The following is a 25,736-nucleotide window of genomic DNA, read 5'->3' on the forward strand; positions in this document are numbered from 1 at the left end:
AATTCTTCTGTCATCCTAGCACTGTCGGAACCAGTGTTTAGGTCAGCTTAACATCTCTCAGCAGTGTGGGTTTTTCACATCCACAAGAGACATAGCTATGACAGCTTTTCAGTGTAGACCAGCCACAAGGTTAGTATTTGGGTTAATTCCATGTTAGGTAAGGTCAGGTCTACACTATAAACTTGTTTTTTAAAACTGGTATAGCAGTGTGTTAGGGGTGTGACTTTTTATTTGTGATACTTATATTTGTAGAAGTAGTTATACCAGCATAAAAATGATTTTGCTGGTATCAGCTTATTTTGCTCACGGAACCAGTAACGGTATAATTGCAGAAGCATTCTTTTTTATTTGTATAAGCTGCATCGATGCAAGGGAAGGTTTTTGTTGGTATAGCTTACTCCTGGGGGAATTCTGTGCCAAAAAAATTGTCTGTGCACAATATTTTAAAATTCTGCATTTTTTTTGGAAAAATAACTACATAATCATGCCAGTTTCATGGTAATTTCAAAATACTTACCAGCAAGCATGTCCGTAACAATACACACACACAATTTTTTCCCCCAGGAGTAGACTATTAAAGAAACCCCTATGACAAACTAGTTCCAATACACCCGAACCCCCCCCCCCCCCCCCCCCCCCGAGCCTAGCTGCAGGGCCCCTCCAACCTAGAGCCCAGCTCCTGCCTGCCCCCCAGCCCAGACACCTGTGTGCTCCCCCACCTTCCGAGCCCAGCCACCCTATCTCCCAGAGGCCAGGGATCCAGAGGGAGAAACAGCCTGATGCTTGGTTCCAAGCTTCTATGGAGTTTCCTGCATGCCACTGTCTCATTCCCTCAGGGCTTGTGGGGAATTGCAGCTGCTAGAAACCCTCTAGGTCCCCCCAGCAGTGTCTTCTATGTGCAAGCTGAGCTCTACTGGGTCCAGCAGCCCTTAGTGGTGGCCAGCAGCACTGCAGCTCATTTCTGTTCAAGAAAGGAAATTCTGTGCTCACATGAATTTCTGCAAAATTCTGCATTGCGCACTGGCACAGAATTCCCCCAGGAGTTGTAGCTGTACCAACAAAACTACTAAGTGTAGATTAGGCCAGATTAATGGAGTGGTTCCATAGTATCTGACTGGTTCAGTCACAGAGCCCTTGGGGGCTGTCACCTGACGTACTGAGATTACTTCTAAGCCTGTTTTCCCTGCCAGCTTGGGACTTCCAGAACCCTTGTCTTGTTGAGCCAGGCATGCTAGCCTGCTGCAGCACAGACCCAGCTCTGGTCCACTCCCCCACAGCTACAGACTTTAACCAAAAACTTCTCAGCAGGTCACCTATCTCCAGCACCCAGACACCCAGCTCCCAATGGGATCCAAACCCCAAATAAATCGATTTTACTCTGTATAAAGCTTATACAGGGTAAACTCATAAATTGTTTGCCCTCTATAACATTGATAGAGAGAGATGCACCCCAGGTATTAATCACTTACTCTGAGTTCAATAATAAACAAAAGTGATTTTATTAAGAATAAAAAGTAGGATTTAAGTGGTTTCAAGTAATAACAGACAGAACAAAGTAAGTCACCCAGCAAAATAGAGCAAAGACATGCAAGTATAAGCCTAATACGTTAAGAAACTGATTACAGGTAATATCTTACCCTCAGAGATATTCCAATAAGCTTTTTTCACAGACTAGACTCTTTCCTAGCCCGGGCCCAGTCCTTTCCCCGGTACAGTCCTTGTTAGTTCCAGCATACATCTTAGGTGGAAACTAGGGATGTTCTCATGACTGGCAGCCCCTTTTGTTCTGTTCCACCCCCTTTTACAGCTTTGCCACAAGGCGGGAATCTTTTGTCTCTCTGGGTCCCCACCCCTCCTTCTAAATGGAAAAGCACCAGGTTTAAAATGGATTTCCGTATCAGGTGACACGTTCCCGTGTCCTGTGAGCAATGTTCCCTCTAATTTTTGGCAGGCCATGTGCGCAAAAAATTTCTTCTGTGCAAATTTTTGAAGCAGAGTTCGAATTTGTGCGCCATGAGGCAAATGCGTCCAAGCGAGTAAAATGTTTATACATTATATGTATATATTATATATGTGGAATCTGGCTGTGTTGATAGATGGCGAGCGAGCAATGTCAAAAGTCGTCCGTAAATGATATTTCGGCCTCGCTCCGATGTATTTCATTTTTTGTGTGTGCGGGGTTTAGGATCTGTGTGCGCACGCACACGCGCACAGCTTAGAGGGAACAGTGCCTGTGAGACCCCAGCCTCCATTCTTCCAGGGCTGGCCCGTACATACCCAGGAAGATTTGCAAGTAAACAAAGCCATTTACAACCAATTGTCCGAGTTAGTGGGAGCTATCAAGATTCCAAACCACCATTAATGGCCCCCACTTTGCATAAAGCATATTCCAGTTACATCATATTCACACTCATAAGCATATTTCCACAAAACATTATGGAATACACCATCACAGTATCTTCAGACTGAAAGGTGGAATTGTTTTTTGCAGACTGCTTAGAAGTTTTGTTTCGGGGTGGTCCAGGAAAGGTGTGCTGGTTGCCAGAAAGTAACGTAACATTGGGCTGGAGAGGTTAGATAAGGAATTACTCTAATTATTGAAGCCACTAGCAATGGCACTTGATTCTGTACAGGAGAACTTATATTCATTTTCAGAAGCTGTTGAAGTGTAGAAGATAAAAACTTTTGAAAAGTGACCTGTAGTTACATACTGATGATGATTTAGTTGGGGATTGTTCCTGCTTTGAGCAGGGGGTTGGACTAAATGACTTCCTGAGGTCCCTTCTAACCCTGATATTCTATGATTCTATGTTAATAACAGCGTTCTGAAAGTGTTCTCACCAGGCTTTTAAAACTTATAATTTTTCAGTAAATATGACAGGTTTCAGAGTAACAGCCGTATTAGTCTGTATTCGCAAAAAGAAAAGGAGTACTTGTGGCACCTTAGAGACTAACCCAATTTATTTGAGCATAAGCTTTCGTGAGCTACAGCTCACTTCATCGGATGCATCTCTAAGTCTCTAAGGTGCCACAAGTACTCCTTTTCTTTTTTTCAGTAAATATGATCTTCACATGTGCCAATTTCTACTCAAACAGAAAAAGCCATACTTCTTGAGATGTAGAAGAGATTTATGTTGAAAATGGGCTTCTTTCAACAGTAATTCAACTGCAAGTGAAGTCTCCCTTCATTTCAAGTAATAGTCTCAATGAAATATTGAAAAATTAACAGATATTTAGTGGTGCATGAGTAAATGTTCTTGGAGAAAAGGAGGTTGTGATTGTATAAGTACTGTCTCAGTCAGTCACTGCTTCAGCTTGTTCTGCTGTTTGAATGAATCTTTTAATTGTTTGTCCCTAGTATTGAAAGATTAAAAGTTTAATGGGAACTGTTATGTAGATTGTAAGCTCTTTGATGCGGGGGCCATCAGTTTGCTTTCTGTTTGTACAGCAGAAAGCATAATGGGGTTCTAGTCCTTGACTAGGACTCCTAGGTAATACAAATAAAGTTACAAAGTTGGCTTTCCTTAAATATATAAGTGTGAAAATCTTGAAAGCATTCTCTGATTTTGAATTGTATATGGTGAGAACTGACTTTTATTATGGACTGTAATTATGTATTGTATTGCATTAAATAGATGTTGATGTCTTACACTGAATAAAATGTTACATTTTTAGACTTGTGCTGATTGAAACTCTAAGGAATTTTTCAGTGTTAACATAAGTAATTGTTCCCTTTGCCTCTACAAATCCTGAAATTGATGGTGCAGGTGGACTGTTAGTTGTAGGCCTGGGGCTAAAAGCCTTTTTATGTTACTTCAGATGTATAAGAAGTTTTGAATAAAATTACACTTTATAGGTCCAGGTTCTAAAACACTCACTCATGTAAGTAGTCCCATAAAGCGACTTCAAAGATGCTATTGTAAAAATAAACCATAGACCAAAATGCTCCACTTCCCAGACTTCTCCCCTTGCAGACAGGATGCAAACACAGATAACACAACACAGATGTAAATTATGTTGCTTAATGCACAACTGGAAGGTGATCATATACAAAAGTAATGAGGATGTAAGGCATTTGACTTGGTACTGCATGACATTTTGATTTAGAAACCACCAAGCCATATAAAATTGCCTAAAGGAAGTTTTGCTGTGTTTTTCAGTCTTTTGTTACCCTGTAACGTTATTTTTCCATCCTGATTTTACAGAGGTGATTTTTACCTTTTAAAAATAAATAAATAAATAAAATCCTTGTTTTAAGAACCTGACTGATTTCTCTATTGTCCTGAGACCCAGGGGTTTGGGTCTGTGATCACTTTGTAACCAGTTGGTTAGGATATTATTCTCAAGCCTCCCTAGGAAAGGGGGTGTGAGGGCTTGGGGAGATATTTTGGGAGAATAGGAACTCCAAGTGGTCCTTTCCCTGATCCTTTGTTAAATCACTTGGTGGTGACAGCATACCCTCCAAGGGCAAAGAATTTGTGCGTTGAGGAAGTTTTAACCTAAGCTGGTAGAAATAAGCTTAGGGGGTCTTTCATGTGGGTCCCCACATCTGTACCCTAGAGTTCAGAGTTGGGAGGGAACCCTGACAAGCTCTAAATCTACCACTATTTATCTTAACAAAGAAAAGCTTAAAAGGGTGGTGTGATTAGTCTTATAAGTATTCTTCCCCGGGGAACCAATAACTAACAATGGGCTCTTCAGTCTAGCAGCAGGAGGTATATAACATGATCCGATTGCTGGCAGTTGAAGCTAGACAAATTCAATTGGAAATATGATGTAAATTTTTAATGGTGAGAGTAATTAACCATTGGAACAGTTTACCAAGGCTCATAGTGGATTCTGCATCAATGACAATTTTTAAATCCTGATCAGGTGTTTTTCTAAAAGAACTGCTCTGGAAATTATTTGGGGGAAGTTTATAGCAGGGGTTCTCAAACTTCTTGCAGGCATGATATGATCCTTTTTTAATTAACTATTTCCTCCAGGAACCCCAGACAGCATAGAGGATGCCATTTTTGAAGAGAAAAATGGTATCCTCAGTACAGTGTGACTTTGCACGCACCCTATGTATGAGGTTACACTGCATGGACCTTGTATGTATGGTGCATGCAAGGTCATGCTGTGTAGAGCAAAATGGCATCTGCTGTGCCCTAGATAGCACCATGACCCCATTTGGGGTCACAACCCAGTTTGCAAAAAGAAAAGGAGTACTTGTGGCACCTTAGAGACTAACCAATTTATTTGAGCATGAGCTTTCGTGAGCTACAGCTCACTTCATCGGATGCATGTTTGGAAACTGCTCTTCTATGGACAGTGTTATGCAGGAGGTTGAAAAAGATGTCTGGCCTTTGAATCTATGAAAAATCAAATAGAACTTCAAAAGTTCTTTTGTAAAGCCTTTTTCTTCAAAGCATGTATCTTGCTTTTTCTTGTCTGTAATACTACATTTCTGGCCTACTGTTTTAGAAAATGTTTGTATTTTGATTGTTCCTGTCTTGGAGACTTAACTTCACCAAGGTCTCTTAGCACTTGTCTACTGCTTTCTTATCTTATCTTGGTAATGGACAGATGTCAGGATAACTGTAACCAAGCAAGAGTGTGCAAAGGCTTTTAAATCTTTTATAAGCAAGAATATCTTCTATAACCAAGGATCTATTAGAAGCTGAGAAACTGGGAACAATAAAATAGTTTTCTCTGTTGTCTGTACAAATGGGATGCTCTTGTAGATGTTCAGCAGCAACCATCTGCAAAAGCTTATCACTGATTCTTCCTCCTAAAATGGATACATTTTAGAGTTTAAAAAAATGAAACCCTCAGACTTAAGTTCACTCACTGTTAATAGGTGAGTCAGTATGGCTAGTCTTCTGGGCCACGAGAGAGCTCAGTGCGCTCTGCTACCTACCTACTATTCCATTATGGGTGAAGGGAGTAGGTTACACAAGTAGTGGATTCTGTAATAGTAGCTGGTGCATTAGACCCTTGTAAGCCAGCATAATGACAAATTTCAACCTTTATGTACTGGACTAAATTTTTTTGTGCTGAATTTTTTTTTGTCAGAGTCTCATCAAGCTCTGTATGAACTGTTACTGTGGCAACATGGTCATAACATTTTTATGTATATAAAGTACATGTAAATATGTACATAACATATTTATGTATATAAAGGTGACAAAAATGGTGGTTTAACATGAGTTGGTCACCCTTGTGTAAAACATATACTTTCTCAAATAAACACATTTTAGTTTAGAGTATGAGCTGAGCTAACCAGGCTCCTGGATATCCGGTTCTGAGAGGAAAAACTTACATTAAGAAAGATCACAATCCTTGATGTAGGCCTGGTTTATATCACTAGTTAGTTACAGCTGCTGTTGAACTGTGCTTTAATACAGTTCATATCTTAGAGCTTGTCTATATTTGAAATGCTACAGTTGCACAGCTGTAATGTGCTATAGCATTTCAGAGTGGATGCTGCCTTTGCCAATAGTAGGAGTTCTGTTGGTGTAGGTAATCCCATCTCCCTGAGAGGCAGTAGCTAGGTTGATAGAAGAATTCTTCTGTCAACCTAATGCTGTCTATATTAGGGATTAGGTTGGTTTAACTACGTCACTCAGGGGTATGGGTTTTTCACATCCCTGAATGATGTGGGTGGGTGACCTAACTTTTTAGTGTAGATCAGGTCTCATCTAGAGGGATCCTTAATGGTGCAAGTGACCATTACATGTGTAACAGCAACCCCTTGGAGACTGATAGTTGAATAATTTGGATTTGGGTTCTGTTCTCCAGTCCTAGCCTGATGGGGTGTGCTACAGGTTAACCTGACTCGGAAAATGAATCTTATGTTGGCAAATTAGTAAACTTCATCCAGACTTCGGCTGTCATATAGGTGGCAGTGGGGGGTCACATTTCCTGTATGCTCTCTGATTCTGAAAGTACCACAAAAGTTATGACAGTTAACAGCCAAGATGCTAGGGACCTGCTAAAGTCCCCTCAAAACTACAGACAAAAGGGAGCTTATGCTACCCTATGAGTCCGCTATACTAGCTGGGACCTTAACCTTGTTATGTAGTCAGGCTAAAGTCTGGAACAGGTTTAGGCCTTCAGCACAGTTATAGGGAGCTCTGGAACTAAGTTGTAAGCAGGTCCCTGAAACATTAGCAATGCTGGAAAATAAATTCAAACTTCCTTAGGACAGGCAAAGCTTAACTGTTCAGTGCTGAGTCTGCCATCTTTTCAGGACCATCCTAGCTACTTCTGGTCAGTCGCTCTCTTGTATGCAGATGTTAGCAATTGAGGTCCAGGTTCCTTAACCAGAGAATGGCTTTTATATCAACCGAGGCTATGTGTTGGATACTGCCCTCCAGATGTCAGGTTGGGCACTCTTCCATACTTGATCTATGGTCTGCAATGCTGTCCTACAAGTCATAGTGTGGGGAGGAAACCATGCCAAGCCAATGCATGACTGTGACAACTCTGATTGAGCAAGAGAGTAGTCTTGTGAGCCTGGTTCAGGATCTACCTCTGCTTTGCCCCTAGTTGTTATCAGGGGCTCTTAAGACCCAGTTGCATGCCCAGCCTTCACTGAAGGAAGATGTTGCAGGGAATTACTTGTTCATCTTAAGGTTTGGAGAAAAGAAAAATAAATCTTCAGCACTATTTTATCCTTTTGAAGCTTCAGAAATGAGTCTGCTACCCCATGCAGTGTACTGAACATGAGCTGAACACGTGAATGGTCTGCTCTCTGCCCCCCCCGCCCCCCCCCCCCAGCCTTGGTTTTGGAAATGAAATAAGGCATTTTCATACAAAAGTTCAAACAGGATGAGAAAAGTGATTCCAGTGTTAAATGTAGCCTCCACTGGAGTACTGTCGAACTGAGCCCCGTAAACATTAGTTGAATTGACTTTAGGTAATAGTAAAAAGAAAAGGAGTACTTGTGGCACCTTAGAGACTAACCAATTTATTTGAGCATAAGCTTTCATGAGCTACAGCTCACTTCATCGGATGCATACTGTGGAAAGTATAGAAGATCTTTTTATACACACAAAGCATGAAAAAATGGGTGTTTACCTGTAGCTCACGAAAGCTTATGCTCAGATAAATTGGTTAGTCTCTAAGGTGCCACAAGTACTCCTTTTCTTTTTGCGAATACAGACTAATACGGCTGTTACTCTGAAACCTTTAGGTAATAGAAAGTAGACCATGCAAAAAGATGCCTTTGACTCCCTCTGTGCTCCTCCCCACTCTAAATGCAAATCTGTCAGGGCCCTTCATTCCCGATTCTGATCTAATCCCACTTGTAAAAATCACAGGCTGTGGGAAACATTGTAAACATTATTCCTCTCTAATTAAATATATTTGGTTGCACACAGCCTTAGGGGGGAAAAAGCCACTAAATTCTATAGCAAATAGGCGCATGACTGCTTTCTGAATTCAGCATTGTGCTGAAGACTTTAGTTCTTACATTTCTTCTCTCAACTATAAATGTGTGGAGGAAACAAAATCCAGAATCCTCTACTTTTTGAAAGTATGGTTTTTGGTCTGTGTTCTCCTCAGTGGTCATGATGTAGACGGGGAAGGAGTAGAGAAAATCAGTGGCGGCTAGGAATCCACGACTAATCCTGGTCTAAACCCCAGGGATCTCTGGGCATATTTTTAGTGGGGTTCTCTCCTACACTAGCAGCACAGCCATCACCTCACCAGAGTTATCTGCTGCCTCTGATGGGTGTCAGAGTACAGAAGGAGTATTAGTGTTTGTTAATGGGGAATCCTGAAACCACTGACCATGTGCAACTTGACTTCAGTGTAATAAGGGGTGGCCTTGCTGAGTGAAGTAATAACAAGTATATTAGATTCTGGAAAGTATAGATTAGGGAATTAAGAAATCTAGTGAGTATGGGGTCAGGAAGAGGAAATATTAAAATAGGTACATGTGGAAGGAAGCTTGGAAAATCGCACTGTAATTAATTGATATTAGGACAGGTGAAGAGAATCAGAATGACTCTGTAGTCTGGTGATTAGAACATGCACCTAGGATGTGGGAGACCCAGTTAAAGCCCCTGCTTGAAGTGGGGCTCCAACATCAGGCGACTGTGCTACCACTGGGTTATGCTGTTGTGGGTCTCTCTCCATTTTAAGTAGGAGAGAGAGAAAAAGACCCACACCAGCATAACCCAGTGGTAGAACACTCTCCTGCAGTGTTGGAGCCCCAGTTCAAATCCTTTCTATATTTGGGGTGGGGAATTGAACTTGAGTCACCTCCATCTCAGGTGAGTGCACTAATGACTGGGTTAAAGCTTTCAAGGGAGATACCATCTCTTGCTCTTCCAACTATTTTTGTCAAAAAGCCTTGAAATCTAAAAAAAAAAAATTTAATAGGGTCAAAACTAAATGTTTCAATTTGACTCAACTATTTTTACTTACTATAGATTGCCCCTCCTGTGCCCCTAACCTCTGCACTGTGCCTCCTGTGCCCCAGTCCCTGCACCCCCTTCACTCTTACCCTCTGAACCTTCCTGTTAGGGGCTTATTCCTTCACCCACTTACTTCCCTGGTCCTTCTCGCATGAACAGAGAGCAACAATACCCGAAGTCCAAAGGTGCAAACAATTCAATGTTTATTGGGGTGAACTTCCAGCAAGCATGATTCCAGTTTCCTTCCTTCCCAGCTCTGACACCACAGAGCCTTACACCTGTGGCCCTGTTCCCATTCCTGCTGTTAGCCAAACATGATTCCAATTCCCCCCCCATTCCCTGTTCCCATTTCCCCCTTTAGCGAAACATGATTCCAATTTCCCCACCCCCATTCCCTGTTCCCATTCCCCCACACACACCTACTCACTTCCTGATTGATTGCAGACTATATAGTAAAACTTGAGTTCTGCTTAGCTATCCCTTAACCAGTCATTTTCCTGAAATTTAACTAACCAATCCTAACATATTGTAACATGATTATTTAACCAGTTATATCCCACCACCTTAATTAGTTTACACCCAGCAAAATTAATTATACAGCAGACAGGAACAATCACAGAACCAGGCAGAGATTATACAGACAAACAATGGCAAAGTGGGAACTATAATGACAAAACAATACAGAAGTGAGAATTTCACATCCCAGCTATTGATAAGTGAGTTCTTGCCAGACAGGATGCTATCAAACTAAGTTTCCTTTTACATCTTCTAGGCACTTCCCTTTCTTTGGAGGCAATAGGCATTATCAGGACAGGATTGTATCTTAACAGCCCAATAGCACCTTATTTCAATGTGACTAGGTTGGAATGTTAGGAGGTGACCTGTCGCTTCCCAGCTTATGGCTGCCTCTGTTGCTTAGCCAAAGGCCTTAGCCTAAGAACAGGGCCTCAGACTGTCACAGTAAGAGAAGGACATTACACCAGCAGACAGTGATTTTGATTCTTTCTTTTATACCTCTATAACTAGCCAAGTGATAAGAATGCACCTAGATTCTTAGAGTATAGGCCTTTACAGACAGGCCTGAATATCTATATCCTAACAAAAAGAAAAGGAGCCACAAGTACTCCTTTTCTTTTTGCGAATGCAGACTAACACGGCTGTTACTCTGAAATATATCCTAACACTCCCTCCTGTACCCCTAACCCTTGCACTGTGCCCCCACCCCTGCACTGTGCCCCCTTCACCCGTAACCCCTGAACCTCCCTCCTACGCCCCTAATCCCTGTATTGTGCCCCATTTACCCCAACCCCTGCCCCCATCCTGCACTCCTAACCCCTGCACTGTTTCCCCTGCACCCCAACCTCTGCATCTCCCTACTGCACCCACGCGGGGAAACTGGCCTGGATTCTCGGAGCCGCTGGCATTGTTGCTCATTCCCTGCTTGGACTGCTGCTCCTCCACCCTGCAGACCCCTAAGGGACTTGGGTAGGGGGAGCAAGGAGCTATGTCAGGGCTCCCTGCATCAGGGTCACTTTCCCCGCCTGGGCTGCATAAGGAGCGGGCAGGAGAGCAGCAGCTCCTGATGCCTCACAGCACAGCCCAGGTGGGGAAAGTGACCTGGATGCAGGGAGCCCTGGTGGTGAGTGTGTGTGGGTGTAGGTGTAGGAGCACGCTTTAAGAAAGCCGTCAGGGTCTGGAGCCTGAAGTCTTGTTCAGACACAAGTTGCTGCCAGCAGCTCTGGACCCAGAGAAGCAACAGCACACACAGATTCCCCCTGTCCCATCACTCCAGCTCAGTGGAGACTGGGTACATGGGGAGGGGGACACCCTGACATTAACCCCCTCCCCCACTGCACAGTAGACAGGAGGATGCTTCCAGTCCAGAGTGGCCTGGGGCGGCTCCAAGGGAGGCCGGGGAAGGAGCAGAGGTGGCTGCACATGGCAGTGGAGTGGGGTGTGTCGGGGCCGGGGGGGGGGGGGGGGAGCATGGCACCTCTGCTCCGGAGAAGTCACCTGGCTCAGCTGGTCGTCCAACTGGCCCCTGCAGCTTGGTTCCCTCCCCCCACTCCAGATGCTGCTGCCTCCGCCTGCCTGCTTGCTGCCTCGCAGGTCAGGTAGGAATCAGACAAATCCTGCGCATGGTGGCTGCCCTGGGCCACTGCCTGGACTGCCCACCCCCAGGGCTGGCCCTGCGAAAAATCCGTTATGCATCCAACTCTTGTAAAATGGTTTTCTCTGAGTTCTTTTGTATCAGTTAGAGAACCCTTCCATTGAGTTTTGAAAGCTTTTAACCAAAGTTTGTGCATTTGTTCTTTCTTATTACTGCAGTTAGTTTGGAGTATTCCTAAAGCTCATTTTGATTAATTCCAAAGCAATGAGAAAAGGTACAGGATTTCCTGTACAGTTTTTGATCTGTCTCCATGTTGTGTTAAGTGGTTTTTAACCCTGTTGGCCCGCACTGATTCATTTTATTTAGATTTTTTTTCAGAAGCCTTTATCAAGGTAAAGAGGAACTGCCAGGGAAACCTATATTGTATTCATATGAAAAAACAGAAACCGCTAATTCTGAGGACCCCAGGCTTTTCACTCTTCGTATGAATTGAGTTAATTTTGTATGTTGTCTTCTATAACAATAGTATTTCTGAAACACATTTAAAATTAAAAGAATTAAAACAGGACAGCAGTTATTAAATTACATAAAAACAACAAGAAAAGGCGTACTTGTGGCACCTTAGAGACTAACAAATTTATTTGAGCATAAGCTTTCGTGAGCTACAGCTCACTTCATCAGATGCTCAAATTTGTTAGTCTGTAAGGTGCCACAAGTACTTGTTTTCTTTTTGCGAATACAGACTAATATGGCTGCTACTCTGAAACCTGTAAAAACAACAGTGATATTGTTAACCTTTTGACTCGGTGGTTAAATTTAACAGCAACATGAAATTAGGAAGCAGACCTAGTTACCAGAATAATCCCAGTGCCATTCTAAATATACCTCAATGTAAACAATGCCACTACCTCACCAAAATAATTAATTATGAAACAAGAACTTGACTGTAGAAAACAAGTACATCATTACATGAATATTAGCAGTGTGATGCTCTTGCAGAAAAGGCAGGTATCATTCTGTGATGAATTAACACGAGTGTTGTATGTAAGATACGGAAGGTAATTGTTCCACTCTACTCAGCATTGGTGGAGCCTCAGCTAGAGTACTGTGTCCAGTTTTGGGTACCAGACTTTGTGAACAAATTGGAGAGATTCCAGAGGAGAGCAACAAAAAAGATAAGAATTTTAGAAAACATGACATATGAGAAAAGGTTGAAAGAGTTTGGCATGTTTAATCTAGAGAAGAGAGGCTCTTGGGGAGGGAGAGGGAGAACACAGGCTTCAGATATTTCAGAAGTTGTTATAAAGAGGATGGTGATCAATCGTTCTCCATATCCAGTGAGGGTAGGACAAGAAGGAATCTATTTAGTTTGCAGCAAGGGAGGTTTAGGTTGGATATTAAGGAAAAATTTCTAACTATGCAGATAATAAAGCACTGGAACAGGTTATTTAGGGAGGCTGTAGATTAGATTCCTGTCCTTGGAGGTTTTGAAGAACAGGTTAAACAAACATCTGTCAGGGATGGTCTAGATATAAGTAATCCTGCCTAAGTGTGGGGGGATGGACTAGATCAGTGCTACTCAAAGTGGTGGTCCGTGGACTGGCACCAGACCGCAAGCCATCTGCTGCTGGTCTGCGTGCACATTGGAAAAAAAAAATTGCCGGTCCCCCACATCAGATAGCTTGAGAAGCACTGGACTAGATGACCTCTTGAGATCCCTTCCAGCTCTACAGTTCTGTGGTTCTTTTCCTCAGGTCTGTAGGAAAATCAGTGATGATATTTTTCTACAAAACAGTACAGGTGACTTAGCTATGTACAAGATTTGAAGTTCTGTTGCATTCCATCTGTCTTACACTTGGTGGTATACAAAGTGTTTTTTCTTTGGTTTTAAAGCCAGTTTCTTCAACTTCAACAGTACTTGACAATATGTTAATTTAAAGACTCCTTTTTAAGTACAGGCAACCAGAAACACCAGCATTTTTACAAAGAACATATGTGGATTTGTGTCCTAGGGTCATGCAGGAGACTGAAAATTAAGTTTTCACTTTCAGAGTTTCCTTCAGAGTCTTCCTTGGAGATGGTGTGATGGTAGCAGGGATGCTGTACCACAAAAAGACTTGATCTGTGTGGATTTCAGAGGTGCAGAAGGTGGCCATCTCCCTGTAAAACTATCTGGCTCCACCATTGGCAATTTCCTTCAGAACCAGATCCTTCTTGCATTCTTCTTCCCCCCACCCATCCTCCCAAAAAATGGTCAACAGTACCAACAGTATCGAGGAGAACAGCTGGCAAGCTAATATTGAACGGATCCTTTTAATTTACTCACTGAAGTCCTATGGGTTTGGTTGGCCTATTTTTATCTCCCTAATTGTGGCTCTCATCCCCCTTAGAGTGACTTCCCCTTCATACCACTGCTATCTTTATTCACCTGCATTTTATCTGCTTTATCCACGCAGTGGACAGTGTGGTGTGATTTTTTGTTTTTCTTCCCCAAAGGTTTCAGTATATATATCCTGAAATAACTTTTTAGGAAGGATGGATTTTCAGAGTCAGTATGAAATTATCAGTGACTGTTCTTTTAGAAAAAAGAAAAGGATGACTTGTGGCACCTTAGAGACTAACAATTTATTTGAGCATAAGCTTTCGTGAGCTACAGTTCACTTCATCGGATGCATTCAGTGGAAAATACAGTGGGGAGATTTATATACACAGAGGACATGAAACAATGGGTGTTACCATACACACTGGAAGGAGAATGATCAGGTAAGGTGAGCTATTACCGGGGGGGGATGGGGGGGACCGACCTTTTGTAGTGATAATCAAGGTGGGGCATTTCCAGCCGTTGACAAGAAGGTCTGAGGAACAGCGGTGGGGGGGAACATGGGGAAATAGTTTTACTTTGTGTAATGACACATCCACTTCCAGTCTTTATTCAAGCCTAAGTTAATTGTATCCAGTTTGCAAATTAATTCCAATTCAGCAGTCTCTCATTGGAGTCTGTTTTGAAGTTGTTTTGTTGAAGGATTGCCACTTTTAGGTCTGTAATCGAGTGACCAAAAAGATTGAAGTGTTCTCCGACTGGTTTATGAATGTTATAATTCTTGACATCTGATTTGTGTCCATTTATTCTTTTACGTAGAGACTGTCCAGTTTGGCCAATGTACATGGCAGAGGGGCATTGCTGGCACATGATGGCGTATATCACCTTGGTAGATGTGCAGGTGAACGAGCCTCTGATAGTGTGGCTGATGTGATTAAGCCCTATGATGGTGTCCCCTGAATAGATATGTGGACACAGTTGGCAACGGGCTTTGTTGCAAGGATAGGTTCGTGGGTTAGTGGTTCTGTTGTGTGGTGTGTGGTTGCTGGTGAGTATTTGCTTCAGGTTGGGGGGTTGTCTGTAAGCAAGGACTGGCCTGTCTCCCAAGATCTGTGAGAGTGATGAGTCGTCCTTCAGGATACGTTGTAGATCCCTGATGATGTGTTGGAGAGGTTTTAGTTGGGGGCTGAAGGTGATGGCTAGTGGCGTTCTGTTACTTTCTTTGTTGGGCCTGTCCTGTAGTAGGTGACTTCTGGGTACTCTTCTGGCTCTGTCAGTCTGTTTCTTCACTTCAGCAGGTGGGTATTGTAGTTGGAAGAATGCTTGATAGAGATCTTGTAGGTGTTTGTCTCTGTCTGAGGGGTTGGAGCAAATGCGGTTGTATCGTAGAGCTTGGCTGTAGACAATGGATCGTGTGGTGCGTCCTGGATGGAAGCTGGAGGAATGTAGGTTAGTATAGCGGTCAGTAGGTTTCTGGTAGAGGGTGGTGTTTATGTGACCATCGCTTATTAGCACCGCAGTGTCCCGGAATTGGATCTCTTGTGTGGACTGGGCCAGGCTGAGGTTGATGGTGGGATGGAAATTGTTGAAATCATGGTGGAATTCCTCAAGGGCTTCTTTTCCATGGGTCCAGATGATGAAGATGTCATCAATGTAGCGCAAGGTAGAGTAGGGGCATTAGGGGACGAGAACTGAGGAAGCATTGTTCTAAGTCAGCCATAAAAATGTTGGCATAATTTGGGGCCATGTGGGTACCCATAGCAGTGCTGCTGATTTGAAGGTATACATTGTCCCCAAATGTGAAATAGTTATGGGTGAGGACAAAGTCACAAAGTTCAGCCACCAGGTTTGCCGTGACATGATCAGGGATACTGTTCCTGATGGCTTGTAGTCCATCTTTGTGTGGACTGTTGGTGTAGACGGCTTCTACATCCATAGTGGCCAGGATGGTGTTTTCAGGAAGGTCACCGATGGATTGTAGTTTCCTCAGGAAGTCAGTGGTGTCTCTAAGATAGCTGGGAGTGCTGGTAGCGTAGGGCCTGAGGAGGGAGTCTACATAGCCAGACAATCCTGCTGTCAGGGTGCCAATGCCTGAGATGATGGGGCGTCCAGGATTTCCAGATTTATGGATCTTGGGTAGCAGATAGAATACCCCAGGTCGGGGTTCCAGGGGTGTGTCTGTGCGGATTTGTTCTTGTGCTTTTTCAGGTTCACTTGTGCTTTTTTTTTATATCTGTTAAATACTCACTCTGTTTTTTTCTTGTTTTCTAATTAACCTTTTTTTAAAAAAAACCTCAGCTTCCTTAGCTCGGTTGGTCTGAGACACAAGGTTTTGACTTGTACAAAAGTCAGTAATTCATGGTGGTATTCTGGTTCCTAGTCCTTTGCTGAAAGCATTAGTACTTAGCCAACACTAGCTATCAGGTAATCCCCACAACTATTTCAACTGTTACTCTGAAGGTCTTGCACCAAAGTGAGATGAGCTGGAAAGTCATAGTACTACTGCCATGCTTTTTTAAAAAGAAAAAGCTCTTGGTACAATAGTCAGGGTTTTTTTCCTGAATGATCACAGGCTGGAAAGGAACAGCTTTTCATTCTGCAGGTCCACCAACCTGACAGTGAGAAATGAAACTTGCATGTGGATATATGTGTCCATATCATTTTTAAGGGAAAGGTAGCAGATTTGTTAGTCTCTGAGGTGCCACTAGTACTCCTTTTCTTTTTGCGAATACAGACTAACACGGCTGCTACTCTGAAACGTAGCAGATCACGTATCCAGAATAAACTACAGTGATCCCATTTGTTCTAAGTTTATTTGTACATAAAATGAATGGTGTTACACTGAATAAATACAAAATGAAATTTACACATTTAGCCAAAAGACATCACTAGCTAGTGGGAGTCAGATCACCCACCCTCTCAGAAGGACTGACTGGATCAGAGATTTCCAACAGGTACTTCCTGTACATAAAACTACCTACAGATTAGGAGGGCAGATTAGAAGAATTTAATGTACTCTGGGATCTCTTCATTGCATTAACTATTGTAAAAAGGTAGTTCTGACTCTCTCATGACTGACCTGCAACTTTGAAGAAAAACTGGCTCGTTTCATTCTTTTGAACTTAAAGTATTGAAATTTCATACTTAGTGTGACAGATGTGGAATTGCTATGTATTAATGTATGAATACTGATATAATTTTGTGAACATTGTATGTGACCTGATCAGTGAGGTAAAATTACTGTATAACTGTGGTGGATTATTGGAATATCCTATATGAATGTATTGATCTGTCTTAATGGGTCTGTGGTAAGAAGAAAGGAACACAATAGAGCTAAATAAGGACACCCCAGTACACACTTGAAAAACAATGGGACAAACTGTTAGTTTCAAGGTGCCAGTCTCCATCAATATGCATGCCTTGTTTGGCAAAGCTAGGAGCCTGGAGATCAAAAGAAAACACTTTTATAAAGTCCTTCACAGAGTAGGGAGGGTGTCACTTGCCAGAAGCTGTCTAGGGAGATAAGCTGCCAGAGTGAGAGAGAAAGGGAGGGACTCTGCTGAGAGAGTCTAAAGCAGTTCGGCCTTCCTGGATCCAAGGAATGGTAACCCTTAAGATAAAGCTAGATATGTTTTATTGTTTTAAGATTTCTTTTTTTCTGAACTGTTTTTGTTCTAAACAAATACTGTACTTTAAGGAGGCTGCCTGGTCGCTGTATAAACAACTGTCAAGAATTTCAGGGTATCAGCCTGTTAGGCGTGCTAAGGAGATCATAGGTTAGTACCAGGAGTCTACTACCTAGAACAGTGGTCCCCAAATTGTGGGATGCGCCCCCACAGGGAGACATGGAGGAATGTTAGGGTAGGTATGGCAGGGCCCTGGCTAGCCCCCACGGGGAGTGGGGAGGGAGGACCACCCAGCCCTGTTCTGCCCCAAGGCTGCCCCACTTCCAGCCCCAGCTGCAGCTCTAGCCACTGCCTCGGCTCCTGGCCCCGGACCTTCGCCTCAGATCTCGACCCTAACCTCGGCCCTGCTCCTGGCTCTGGCCCCATCTGGAGCTCCGGGCCCCTGAGGTCCTAGCCTCCGGCTCTGACCACTGCCCACATCTGGCTCTGACTGCAGCTCCTGACCCTGGCCCTGCTCCCAGTCCTGGCTCCCAGGCAGGGAGGGCGGGGGGAGAGACAGATATATTTTGTTACGGGTAAGGGGAGACGTGACAGAAAAAGTTTGGGGACCATGATCTAGAAGCTGGTCTGAGAATTGGGAGAATTCCATCCAGAGCTAGATGATGACTGGAGCCCTGAGACCAGAAGGAGGGGAGGGTGCTCTCAAAGAAACCAGGAGGGGTCAGAGGTGCAATTAGGTTGGTAACTGTGATTCTTGGTATTACTATTTTTGTAGTACTATACCAAGTTTCAAGTGATTTAAGATACTCAGAGCTATAATGTTACACGGATTCTTAATTTTACCTCTGTGCTTTTTTAATATTTTGCTATGTGTTGGGGCAAGAGAATGACAGAGTTTGATTTTAGCCTGGGATTTTAAAAGCGCTTTACTTCAGTGATATTTGGGGAATCTAACTCCCTCAGTCTCCTTTGAAAGTTCAAGTCTTAAACACTAATTCTGGAATGTGCCTTTCGTTTAAAACTCTGCAATGAAACTCAATAAAAATAAATAATAAAAATCCCTAGGTAGAGTCAATGTACCTTGTTAAAGAAATCCTGCAACTTTTGTTCTGTTTTTGAAATAAAGGATTGTAACTCTGCATTCAAGTGAACAATAAGTTTGTGTATCTGTAAAAAGAAAAGGAGTACTTGTGGCACCTTAGAGACTAACCAATTTATTTGAGCATAAGCTTTCGTGAGCTACAGCTCAGCCTGCATTCACACATTCAGTGGATCTGAATGCATCCGATGAAGTGAGCTGTTTGTGAGAGAGAGGAGGGGAAGTCAATAAGAAAACAAGTTATTTTAAAAAAATGACTTCGTGTTAGGACTACAGTGGGTGCTTTTATAAAATAAAACATTAACAAGCTTCAGTGGACTGCTTTGTAAACACTTTAACCTTTCATAAATACCAAGTAATTGGGCTACATGCAGAAATGATGGTGGTTTGAGGTAATTCACCCTCCACCACAAGAGTATATGATATATGTGTTTAGGCCGGTTTAGTGATTACAGACCCTGTTGATGTAGTTAGATGAGGATCCCTATGCCTGCCTCCAGGCTTTTCACACCAGCCTATGTGGGTATACAGCCACACCCGTTTTTCATAGCCATGCAGTCTGCTGCTCCCCCATACAGCCCCAGTCCAGGGTTTAAGCAGTATGAAGGGCCTTCACTTGGTCTTTTGCACCACAAATGAATTTTAGCTGTGGAGAAATTTAAAATACCTTAACAGTATCCATATTAAAAAAACTAATTTTTAATCCAGTAAATGTTTGTCATTGAAGTGTAGTATATGATTTGATACCTGCACTATCCTTGAAACATGTGAGTAACAAGAATATAGTTTGCCATAGTTGCCCTGGATTTTAATCCTTTTTTATTTTAGGGCTTGTGTATGCGGTGTGGCAATGTGTATGACGGGTCTGATTTCTAAAGTGCACTAAAATGTACATTAATTGATCGGTGTAGACCCTGCTGATGTGCACTAAAAATTCCTTAGTGTGTTTTAATGTAGCAATAGACAAGCCCTCATTAATTGACTGTCAAAAATCTCATGTATGTTCATCCCCCTAAAGTGTCATTCATGATCTTCTTAGAAGCCACTGAATGAAATGCAAGTTAATGAATAACACAATAGAAATTGTTTCATTATACCCATGATGGAAAAGAGCCATCTAATTCATGGACGTGATGTCAGACTTGAGAGTCAGCCAGTTAGAAACTTATTCATGTTTCCACTGCTCAAACAGCTGCCTCTCTGGTGGCATTCCCAGGGCAAGCTACTCAGCCTGCATTGACAGTTCAACCCAGGCTGCTAGAGTGTTAGCACAAAGCTGCTCTGGTGTCAGTTTTAAGAAGAGCTAAGAGGAATGCACAGAAGTATTGTTCAGAAGCTTGAAGGAAGTTGGCATTGAAGAGAGGGAATGGAGCCATCTGTAGTGGAACAGGGAGGGTTGTAGAAGAAGGTCATGTCTGTGACAGTTTTAACATGGATCAAGCAAGAATAATGCCACTTTTTTCAATTATTAGTTATTCCATCATGATTTTTATAGTGTTAGGAGGCAAAGATAAAAAGCTGTCCCACAAATCCACCCTCAAAATGTTCCATCTTTTTCATAATAGTACAACCTTTCTATATACTTTTTTCACCAGTCGTCAAAGATAGACCCTTTTATCTCAAATAAGTTTTTAAAGAGGTGAGAAGCTTGAAGTATGTGTTTTCTCATCAGACTCTAACTTGAAACAGATATTATAGGTGGATTCGGTAGCAACACACATTGTTGACTAACATTTTCCATTATAAGACCCTGTTTTTACTTGCTTACAACTTGTCAGAACTTGAGTTGTTCAGGCTGAAATTTTCAAAGTTGGGTGACTGCCTCAGGCTGATTATATATGTAAAATAAGGGTTCAGCAAAAGTGGTCTAGCCATTCTGAGAATGAAGTTAGGGAAAAATGTTACAAAATTCTTATAATTGTGTTGAGACACTCTAGCTTAGTGCCCCTGTGCTTGGGAGCAGAGATTCAAAATTTGGCAGAGAACCGCCTTTTGTCATTCCTGAGAAAATCCACCCAAATTTGTCTGAATTGTTAGCCTCTGAAAATTTTCATTTGCGTGTGCTCAGTAGATGTTTGTTTGAGACTAGCAGCAAAACTGTCCAAATGTTCCATCTCCACTGAGCATGTCTCACCCCCAAAGAGGTTACTGGACATGCCCCAGCCTGGGGCTGAGCAGAACATTTCCTGCAAATGCTCATCCTGGATGAGGGGGCACACTGTGCTGCCAGGCACCAGAACTGAGAGCAAGGAGACTGTATCTCCTGTCCTGTCAGTACTTCCACTGCTAGTGCTCATGCTGTGTTTGAGGAGAAGAAGGATGCAGTCTGATTGTCGTGCAGGAGTGGAGAGGGGACAGATTGGTTGTGGGACAGGAATAGCAGTGGGTGGGAATAAGGATGGGGACAGGAGCTGAAACAGAACAGATCTGGCTGGGGGACATAGAAGCAAAGGAGGATAGATACAGGGAAAGGGAGGTAGGAACAAACGGGATATGAAGGGGCGAGAGGATTTATATAAACTCTCTTCACCAGAATCTGGAATAGAACACAGGGTACTTGAGTCTCAGTATTCCTCTGCTGTCCGCAAATATTTGTGAAACCCACTGGCAAAGTATAAGTCTGATCGTCCTTTAGTGGCTGATGCACAAGGAGGATATCAACCTCCTCCTCCTCCTATGGCTTATGTGTTAGTTGCCTGTGCTGTAAATCTGAAGGTTTTTACCATACTGATGAGTTGTGTGAGGTTGTTGTGATTCCATATGAGATGGTTTTTGTTAAAAAAAAAACTTGGTAAATTCATTTTAAAAAACTACATTAAAAGCATATTAAAGTTGCAAAATCAAGCATTCAAAAGTTAGGAATTTCAGAATTATAGTTGCTCGTACAAATTTAATTTCAGTCCCCTTGTGTGCTTGCATTATAATACAGCTGTTAATTACATGACCTGTTTACATGTTTTTCCACAGGACCTCTGCCTTTTTGAGTGGTGTTCAGAGATTGAATCAGGGTCATGTAGTGAATGAGGCTGTTGTCTGTAAGACCACTGCCTTATTTTTTGTGGAAACAGGAAAGTATGAAGTGATTGGTGGAGGCAACGGGGAGAGAGGTGGTCTTGTCTCATGGTTAAAACATGTGATTGTCATCCTGGAGAACTGGAATCTATCCTTGCCTCTGCCATGAAGTTCCTATATGATGCTGGCTGTAGTGCGGTGGTCACCCTGCTCCTGATGTAAGAAGAGTGAGAACAGCTGGGGGAAGCTGAGTGAGTAGCTGACCACAGCTGTGGCCAGCTCAATCAGGGCCCAGCTGGCCCTTATAAGATGGCTGGGGGCCAGGTGCTGGAGGAGCTGTCTCTCTTTAGTCCTGGAGGGAGAGGGCCTAGCTGTTGGGGAACATATGGTACCTGAAACTGGAGCAGTGCTGGGGAATAGGGTAGGGGAGCTGGGGAGCTCCAGCCTGGTAAACCCCCAGGCTGCAGACCTTGGTGAAGGTCTATACAGGTACTGGGGTTGCAGAGGTGCAGCCCGGGGTTAGACAGAGGCAGCTGGCCGAACCTCCTTGCCAATGATGAGTGGTCATGACAGACTGCAGTTTGCTCCAATGAGCGGGGGCTAGATGATGATGGCAGTAGTCAAGGTGGGTGAGAGAGTTGGGGTTTCCCTGAAAGGGGAAACCCAGAGCGTGATAGGGTACTGCTAGGGCAGCACCCCAAGGTAAAAAGCACCGGGGTCCGGAAGGGACACAGGGGGCCAGCGGCAGGCGAGACATCGGCCAGTAGGAGGCGCTCCGTACGCTGGAGAGCTAATTCCCAAGATGACCAGCAGGAGGCGCCGCACTGGTGAGTCGTTGCTTCGCTACACTGGCCTAATCATTTAAATCAAAATTTTCCACAGATGACCACTGAGTGTTCCTCATTTTCTGGGTGCCCAACTAGAGACATGATTTGTTGAAGTACTGAGCACTCAGACCTATGGGAGCTATGCTTTGAACATATAAAGAGCTGTAAAAAATGTGAGGTACTCTGAAAAACCTAAATATCTTGATTTGGGCACCGAAAATTAGTGGACAGTTGAGACAGTTATTCTCTGTCTTAGTTTCTTGTCTTTAAAATGGGGATAGCACCATCACTTTACCTCACAGAGACGTTGCAAAGATAAATTCATAAACATTTTTTAAGCACAATTGGGCTAAGGTAATGAACATCAGATGAAGCCCATGAGGAAATATCTTTATTCAGTGCAGAGTATCAATAGTGTGAAGTAATTAAGGCATGGGTTCACACATTGAATGATGAAGATAGAAAGAAATAGCTTCCCGTTCAGTTGAGCACTGTCCATCCAGGGCATTGAGTGAGGCAAGGGTCCTGTGGAAAGAATGGTATGTGATCATTAAATACTTTAGGCATACACACAAGAGGGCTGAATTAAAAGTTGTACAGGCAACCTTAATTTCTGGCATTCCTAACTTTTTGAGAGCTTGACTTCATAACTTTAGTATTCTTTAATTTTTTTTAGTGTATGTAAAACAGAAATTGAATTATTCAGAAAATGTGTATTATGGTGAGTCGTTGCAGTCTCATTAATATACAGATCTCATAGACTTTTCATGCAGCTTTGTGCCTCTGTGTATATTTGCTTCTATTAAGAACATGTTGTGATAGTACCCATAACAACACTAACTTGTAGTACAAAAACGCATCACAAAAGCATGTCCACCCAGTCCTGGATCCTTTCCTGTGCAGCAGGTTCTACAAGTTAGTGTTCAGATATGTTAAGATATGTTCAGATATTGTGTAACAGGAAGTGAAATCTGGAAGCAGTGAGTAGGTCTCTGTGTTCATGTCTTTCCCAGTAGGTCTGATATCCTTGGTGCTGAAATGGTAGCTGGAAGAAATGAATACATTCAGTTTACTAATTTTAATGCTGTATTGAGATTGACCATAGAAATTGCTGGTAGCAGAAGTGCTAGTCTATGATTTAAACAATTATATGAATGGAGGTTGTACTTTGAGAGAAAAAGACAAGATTGTGGAAAAATGCAGTTGTACAGGTATCACAATTTCAGATCCAGTTGACAAAAGTATACTTCTAGGTTAATGGAAAAGAGATACAGTCCATAATGGAAAAGAAATGCAGTCCATGTGGTATTTTAAGAGCTAATCTGTTCATTGATTCTAATTTGGTTTACAGTCTACTTAGAAGAATTTTCATCCAGGACCATTACTTGGCATGCTTTAGAACAGTGGTTCTCAAACTGTGGGTCGGGATCCCAAAGTGGGTCTTGAGCCCATTTTAATGGGGTCACCAGGGCCAGCGTTAGAGTGACTGGGACTGAACCTGAAGCCTCAGTGCTTTAGCCCCAGGCAGTGGGGCTTGGGCTTGGGCTTGGGCTTGGGCTCTGTCTGTGCTCATCCCCGCACTACCTCCGTCCCCTGGTCATGTAGTAATTTTTGTTGTCGGAAGTGGGTCGTGGTTCAATGAAATTTGAGAACTGATACTTTAGAATATAATATTTGGGTGGCAGATTGTTCCCAGGGCAATACTGTACAAGCATTGTTGGTTTCTGATGTAGATCCAGAAATAAGTGTACTAAATTTATATAGAAAAATGTAAAACCAGGGCTAAGAAATTAAGTAATCCTTTTAGTGTATTATTGGATGTGTTTCTGCAGTGCTGTTTTGCTTATATATAATAGAAGCAATTTTTCTTAAAATTCTGATATACTATAGGTTTCAGATGGGTAGCCGTGTTAGTCTGTATCAGTACACCCTAATTGAATTGGCTTTGTTATGACCCCCCTGCCCCCCCTTGGTAAGGCAACTCCCATCTTTTCATGAGTTATTTATTTATTCCTGCTTACTGTATTTTCCACTCCATGCATCTGATGAAGTGGGTTATATCCCACGAAATCTTATGCTCAAATAAATTGGTTAGTCTCTGAGGTGCCACAAGGACTCCTCGTTGTTTTTACTGATATACTGTACTCCCTCTGGAACCCGCTGGATTACTTTCACTTAGAGATGGGTCTGCAAGTTCATATGCCAATCAAAATAAAAGGCTATTGGACTATGCAGTCTGAGTTGCTATTCTTCTTTATTCTTCATTTATGTCAATGGAATTTGAAGGATTCCTTGTAAGTCAGAAAAGATCCTAACAGGTTACTTAGAAAACCCTAGTTCTGTGACCTTTCTTTTCTGCTTTTTGTCTGTGGATTTATAAGAGAGGAGGTTGATAGTTTTAATAACTTGTTGCTGAAATGTAATCCTACAAACTAGGCAAATAATGTAGGCAAAATAATAAAGGAGTCTGGTTTTCAGTTTAAATCAATTTTCACCAGAAAATAAAATGTATACCATACACTTGGAAATAAAGGCAGCCATTTTGTAAATTAAAATCTTTCTCAAAAAAAGTGCCGGATGCCTTTTTCTTGTGTGGGGTGGCCTACGTCATTTTGTTGTACTGCATCTCCCAATGCAAGGTTGTGGCAATGTCTCACTGTATGATCTTTAAACAGGGACTTCTCGTCATTATTTCATATAAACAGGGTCTGAATTTGGTTTCCAGTGCCATGTCCATATCATTCAATAACCAGGATGAACTACAAGATGTCACATTGCAAATGCATATAAAACATAACAAGACCAAATGCTGCTGACTAAGGGTCTTATGCTGCCACCAGTGAAGTCAGTAGTTCACTGTTGTCTTCACCAGCAGCAAACCATTAATTGTAATACCACTTTTTGTCAGTTTTATACCCAAAAATGGAATAAAGTTGATGAACTTCTGCAGTTGGGATCAGCATGCTGAAAAATATCTGTAAATGTTTAATCTGTAGCATCAATATATAGAGAATTCTCATTTTGAGTTCTCTTATGATGAATATAAGAATGGCCATACTGGGTCAGATCAAAGGTCCATCCAGCCCAGTATCCTGTCTACCGACAGTGGCCAATGCCAGGTGCCCCAGAGGGAGTGAACCTAACAGGTAATGATCAAGTGATCTCTCTCCTGCCATCCATCTTCGCTCTCTGACAAACAGAGGCTAGGGACACCATTCCTTGCCCATCCTGGCTAATAGCCATTAATGGATTTAACCTCCATGAATTTGTCCAGTTCGCTTTTAAACCTTGTTATAGTCCTAGCCTTCACAAAGCATGATGAGTGCCTGCCCGAA

The 25,736-nt window shown here is 42.5% G+C and overlaps 1 protein-coding gene across 8 annotated transcripts in view; it reads left to right on the forward strand.

The window, feature by feature from the left end:
* MTMR3 (myotubularin related protein 3) overlaps positions 1-25,736 on the forward strand; it is a 254,003-nt gene that overhangs the window by 34,208 nt on the left and 194,059 nt on the right. The window contains exon 1 of one of the 8 annotated variants that reach the window (XM_043529929.1): positions 19,058-19,081. The exons of the other annotated variants lie outside the window; for them this stretch is intronic. The gene's annotated coding sequence lies outside the window, so the exon portion shown is untranslated. Of the gene's footprint in view, positions 1-19,057; positions 19,082-25,736 lie in introns of those variants that run through there. 8 annotated transcript variants of the gene reach the window in all.

This window comes from Chelonia mydas, chromosome 15 (assembly GCF_015237465.2).
Source record: "Chelonia mydas isolate rCheMyd1 chromosome 15, rCheMyd1.pri.v2, whole genome shotgun sequence".
Classification (NCBI taxonomy): domain Eukaryota; kingdom Metazoa; phylum Chordata; order Testudines; family Cheloniidae; genus Chelonia; species Chelonia mydas.